The sequence below is a fragment of the Lolium rigidum genome, chromosome 5, assembly GCF_022539505.1.
Source record: "Lolium rigidum isolate FL_2022 chromosome 5, APGP_CSIRO_Lrig_0.1, whole genome shotgun sequence".
NCBI lineage: Eukaryota > Viridiplantae > Streptophyta > Magnoliopsida > Poales > Poaceae > Lolium > Lolium rigidum.
Window position 1 is genome coordinate 161,413,176 of NC_061512.1, and position 6,180 is coordinate 161,419,355.

Here is a 6,180-nt window from a genome sequence, read left to right on the forward strand (position 1 = left end):
AATAATGTGACAGATTCTACAAACGAATGCAGAGTATGTCATTGTTTTGACAATGACCGAGGGTGTTTGAGTCGAGGAGTTCTTTGAGAACTTGGTGTAGTTCTGGTAGTGTTAGAACTTTGAAGCTATATTGTGTGTGATAATATTAGTGACATATTTCAGACCGCAGAATTAAGGTTCCACCAGAAGACTAAACGTATACGATTAATGGCGACTCATTTGGAAAATGAGTGATGCATGGAGACGCAAATGAATTGCAAAATACATACGTTTCTGAACGTGTCAGATTCGTTGACTGATACCTCTCCCTTGAGCTAACATGATAAGCACCAGAAGGCCACGGTGTTAGAGCATCTCCAGCCGCGTCCCCCAAAGCGTCCCCCAAAGGGATTTGGGGCGCGCCGGACCAAAAATGCGTTCCAGCCGCGTCCCCCAAAGCCCATTTTTGTCCGGCGCGCCCCCATACGGTGTCCAGCACCCCGAGCCCGTCTCCGTCCCACAGGGGACGCACCGGGGACGCCGGACACAACGAAAAGCGAGGCGGGGAGTGGCGGGGCCGACCCGTCAGCGGCACAATTAATTTTAACCTAGTTGACTGCCAAAACCCACCGGCGGGCAGCGGCCTTGTCAACACCGTAGAGCCGGGAAGAGCCTAGAGCTGCGGCTGGCTGAGACCCCTCCGAGCGACGGCCCGCAATGCTCTTCTGGTCACACGCGGCGATGCGAAGTGCAAGGGCGTGCCACCTGACCTAAACCTGGCCGGGAAGGTGATGGGGATGCCTCGCTTAGTTTCCCGCAGGGCATACATGTAAACATTAAATACGAGCCTCGATCGGCTCTCAGGTTATCCTGTGAATCGGCTCAAAGAGCCGATCCACCCATGATTCGTACGGGGTGCACGAATACTTGGTGGTCCTGCTTGATCAAGATGAAGCTGATGAGATCTACGACGATTTAGGGTTTTCACCGCATAATCGGATCATCCTACTCCAGGTTGGGCCTCGCGGCCACGCACGGTGCTCGTAAGCCGATCCTAAACAAGGCCTAAAAACCAACATGAAGTTGATCCTCGGAACATCCCGTTTAGGACTTGCGAACGCCACCCTACGTGCCACTGGATCCTCCCCCTTTGTAAGGCCTAACTATTGCGGATATTAAACTAATCCTTGTAGAACAAGGAGCAATCGTAACGGATCAGATCTACTAAATAATGATCAAGCGGGTGCCGCCCCCACACCTGAGATAGGCGTGAGGGCGGCTAGATATGCAAGGGTTGCACTACGTAAGCATGCTTAAACGAAGAACAATGCTAACCCTAACACATCTAATGATAACTACGTTGCTCGCCATCAAAAGCGCTTCGATACGAGCAACGCATGAACAACGTGGGGCTTGTGCTGCCTAGATCGCAAGATGCGATCTAGGCAGCATGTCGCTTACCTGATAGAAACCCTCGAGACGAAGGAGTTGGCGATGCGCCGAGATTGGTTTGTTTTTGGGGTTGAACGTGAGTTGTTGTTTATTCCATAAACCCTAGGTACATATTTATAGTCCAGGGGACTTTCTAACGTGGGAATATCCCATCGTGCACGATACAAACTCTAACCCTTATCTAAGATAATAAACTACTAAATAAAGATACTCGGGCAATTCAGCCCAAACCCTTCGTGCCAGGCCGCTTCAGAAATCTTCCACATGTAATCTTCCAAGCCCGGCCCACCTCTGGATTTGTCTAAAATCTGGTGATAACACATTGATGTCTACGTTCCCCCTCCTTTCCTGTAGACAGTGTTGGGCCTCCAAGAGGAGAGGTTTGTAGAACAGCAGCAAGTTTCCCTTAAGTGGATACCCAAGGTTTATCGAACTCAGGGAGGAAGAGGTCAAAGATATCCCTCTCATGCAACCCTCGCAACCACAAAGCAAGAAGTCTCTTGTGTCCCCAACACACCTAATAGGTGCACTAGTTCGGCGAAGAGATAGTGAAATACAGGTGGTATGAATAAGTATGAGCAGGTAGCAACGGTGCCGAGAAAAGTGCTTGGCGTGTAGTTGATGGTGGTGGTATTGCAGACAGTAGTAACGCGATAGAAACAATAAACAAGCGAGTAGTAACTCAGCGGTAGTAACGCAGACAGTAGTAAATAAGCGAGTAGTAACTCAGCGGTATTTAGGAACAAGGCCTAGGGATTACACTTTCACTAGTGGACACTCTCAACATTGATCACATAACAGAATAGATAAATGCATACTCTACACTTTTGTTGGATGATGAACACATTGCGTAGGATTACACGAACCCTCAATGCCGGAGTTAACAAGCTCCACAATAATGCTCATGTTTAAGTAACCTTTAGTGTAAGATAGATCAACGCTACTAAACCAAGTACTAGCATAGCATGCACACTCGTCACCTTCATGCATATGTAGGAGGAATAGATCACATCAATATTATCATAGCAATAGTTAACTCCATAATCTACAAGAGATCATGATCATAGCATAAACCAAGTACTAACACGGTGCACGCACTCGTCACCTTTGCACACATGCAGGAGGAATAAACTACTTTAATAACAAATCACTAGAGTAGCACATGGATAAATTGTGATACAACATGCTGCAATCTTAAAGAGATATAAATAAGCACCTCACTATGCCATTCAATGAGTAAGTATTCTGTGAAATCTAGCCTAAGAGACCCACACGGTGCACACACTCGTCACCTTTACACACGTGGGACGAGGAGTCTCCGGAGATCACATAAGTAAAACCCACTTGACTAGCATAATGACATCTAGATTACAAGCATCATCATATGAATCTCAATCATGTAAGGCAGCTCATGAGATTATTGTATTGAACTACATAGGAGAGAGATGAACCACATAGCTACCGGTACAGCCCCGAGCCTCGATGGAGAACTACTCCCTCCTCATGGGAGCAGCAGCGGTGATGAAGATGGCGGTGGAGATGGCAGCGGTGTCGATGGAGAAGCCTTCCGGGGGCACTTCCCCGCTCCGGCAGGGTGCCGGAGCAGAGATCCTGTCCCCCAGATCTTGGCTTCGCGATGGCGGCGGCTCCGGCAGGTTTACGTGGGTTTCGTCAATTGGTATCGGGTTTTCTGATCCAGGGGCTTCTTATAGGCGAAGAGGCGGCGCCGGGGGTCGAAGGGCTGGCCAAACCCTAGGGGCGCGGGCCCCCTAGGCCGCGCCGGGTATGGTGTGGTGGGCCTGTGCCCCCCTCTGGTCCCTCTCGTGTGTTCGGATGCTTCCGGGGATTCTAAGATCTTTGGCGTTGATTTCGTCCGATTCCGAGAATATTTCGTTACTAGGATTTCTGAAACCAAAAACAGCGGAAAACGAGAGCCGGCACTTCGGCATCTTGTTAATAGGTTAGTTCCGAGAAAATGCACGAATATGACATAAAGTGTGCATAAAACATGTAGATAACATCAATAATGTGGCATGGAACACAAGAAATTATCGATACGTTGGAGACGTATCAGCATCCCCAAGCTTAGTTACGCTCGTCCCGAGCAGGTAAAACGATAACAAAGATAATTTCTGGAGTGACATGCCATCATAATCTTGATCATACTATTCGTAAAGCATATGTAGTGAATGCAGCGATCAAAACAATGTGTATGACATGAGTAAACAAATGAATCATAAAGCAAAGACTTTTCATGAATAGCACTTCAAGACAAGCATCAATAAGTCTTGCATAAGAGTTAACTCATAAGGCAATAATTCAAAGTAAAGGTATTGAAGCAACACAAAAGAAGATGAAGTTTCAGCGGTTGCTTTCAACTTATAACATGTATATCTCATGGATAATTGTCAATGCAAAGCAATATAACAAATGCAATATGCAAATATGTAAGAATCAATGCACAGTTCACACAAGTGTTTGCTTCTTGAGATGGAGAGAGATAGGTGAACTGACTCAACATTGAAAGTAAAAGAATGGTCCTCATAGAGGAAAAGCATCGATTGCTATATTTGTGCTAGAGCTTTGATTTTGAAAACATAAAGAGAGCATAAAAGTAAAGTTTTGAGAGGTGTTTGTTGTTGTCAACGAATGGTAGCGGGTACTCTAACCCCCTTGCCGGACAAACCTTCAAAGAGCGGCTCCCATTTTATTTTATTTTTGGATGGCACTCCTTCCAACCTTTCTTTCACAAACCATGGCTAACCGAATCCTCGGGTGCACTGCCAACAATCTCATACCATGAAGGAGTACCTTTTTATTTTAGTTTTATTATGATGACACTCCTCCCAACCTTTGCTTACACAAGCCATGGCTAACCGAATCCTTCGGGTGCCGTCCAACAATCACATACCATGGAGGAGTGTCTATTTTTGTTAATTAATTTGGGACCGGGAATCCCATTGCCAGCTCTTTTTGCAAAATTATTGGATAAGCGGATGAAGCCACTAGTCCATTGGTGAAAGTTGCCCAACAAGATTGAAAGATAAACACCACATACTTCCTCATGAGCTATAAAACATTGACACAAATAAGAGGTAATAAATTTTGAATTGTTTAAAGGTAGCACTCAAGCAATTTACTTTGGAATGGCGGAGAAATACCATGTAGTAGGTAGGTGTGGTGGACACAAATGGCATAGTGTTGGCTCAAGTATTTGGATGCATGAGAAGTATTCCCTCTCGATACAAGGCTTAGGCTAGCAAGGTTGTTTGAAGCAAACAAAAGTATGAACTAGTACAGCAAAACTCACATAAAAGACATATTACAAGCATTATAAAACTATACATTGTCTTCCTCGTTGTTCAAACACCTTACTAGAAATTATCTAGACCTTAGAGAGACCAATTATGCAAACCAAATTTTAGCATGCTCTATGTATTCTTCACTAATAGGTGCAAAGTATATGATGCAAGAGCTTAAACATGAGCACAACAATTGCCAAGTATCACATTACCCAAGACATTTATAGCAATTACTACATGTATCATTTTCCAATTCCAACCATATAACAATTTAACGAAGAAGAAACTTCGCCATGAATACTATGAGTAGAAACCAAGGACATATTTGTCCATATGCTACAGCGGAGTGTGTATCTCTCCCATAAAGTGAATGCTAGGATCCATTTTATTCAAACAAAACAAAAATAAAAACAAAACGACGCTCCAAGAAAAAGCACATAAGATGTGGCCGAATAAAAATGTAGTTTCAGGGGAGGAACCTGATAATTTGTTGATGAAGAAGGGGATGCCTTGGGCATCCCCAAGCTTAGACGCTTGAGTCTTCTTGATATATGCAGGGGTGAACCACCGGGTGCATCCCCAAGCTTAGAGCTTTTCACTCTCCTTGATCATGTTGCATCATACTCCTCTCTTGATCCTTGAAAACTTCCTCCACACCAAACTCGAAACAACTCATTAGAGGGTTAGTGCACAATATAAATTGACATATTCAGAGGTGACACACTCATTCTTAACACTTCTGGACATTGCATAATGCTACTGGACATTAGTGGATCAAAGAAATTCATCCAATATAGCGAAAGAGGCAATGCGAAATAAAAGGCAGAATCTGTCAAAACAGAACAGTTCGTATTGACGAATTTTAAAATGGCACCAGACTTGCTCAAATGAAAATGCTCAAATTGAATGAAAGTTGCGTACATATCTGAGGATCATGCACGTAAATTGGCATAATTTTCTGAGCTTCCTGCAGGGCAGTGGGCTCAGATTCGTGACAGCAAAGAAATCTGGAACTGCGCAGTAATCCAAATCTAGTACTTACTTTTCTATCAACGGCTTAACTTGGCACAACAAAACACAAAACTAAGATAAGGAGAGGTTGCTACAGTAGTAAACAACTTCCAAGACACAAAATAAAAACAAAGTACTGTAGGTAAATAACACATGGGTTATCTCCCAAGAAGTTCTTTCTTTTTAGCCATTAAGATGGGCTCAAGCAGTTTTAATGATGCACTCGCAAGAAATAGTATTTGAAGCAAAAGAGAGCATCAAGAGGCAAATTCAAAACACATTTAAGTCTAACATGCTTCCTATGCATAGGAATCTTGTAAATAAACAAGTTCATGAGGAGCAAATTAACAAGCATAGGAAGATAAAACAAGTGTAGCTTGAAAAATTTCAGCACATAGAGAGGTGTTTTAGTAACGTGAAAATTTCTACAACCATA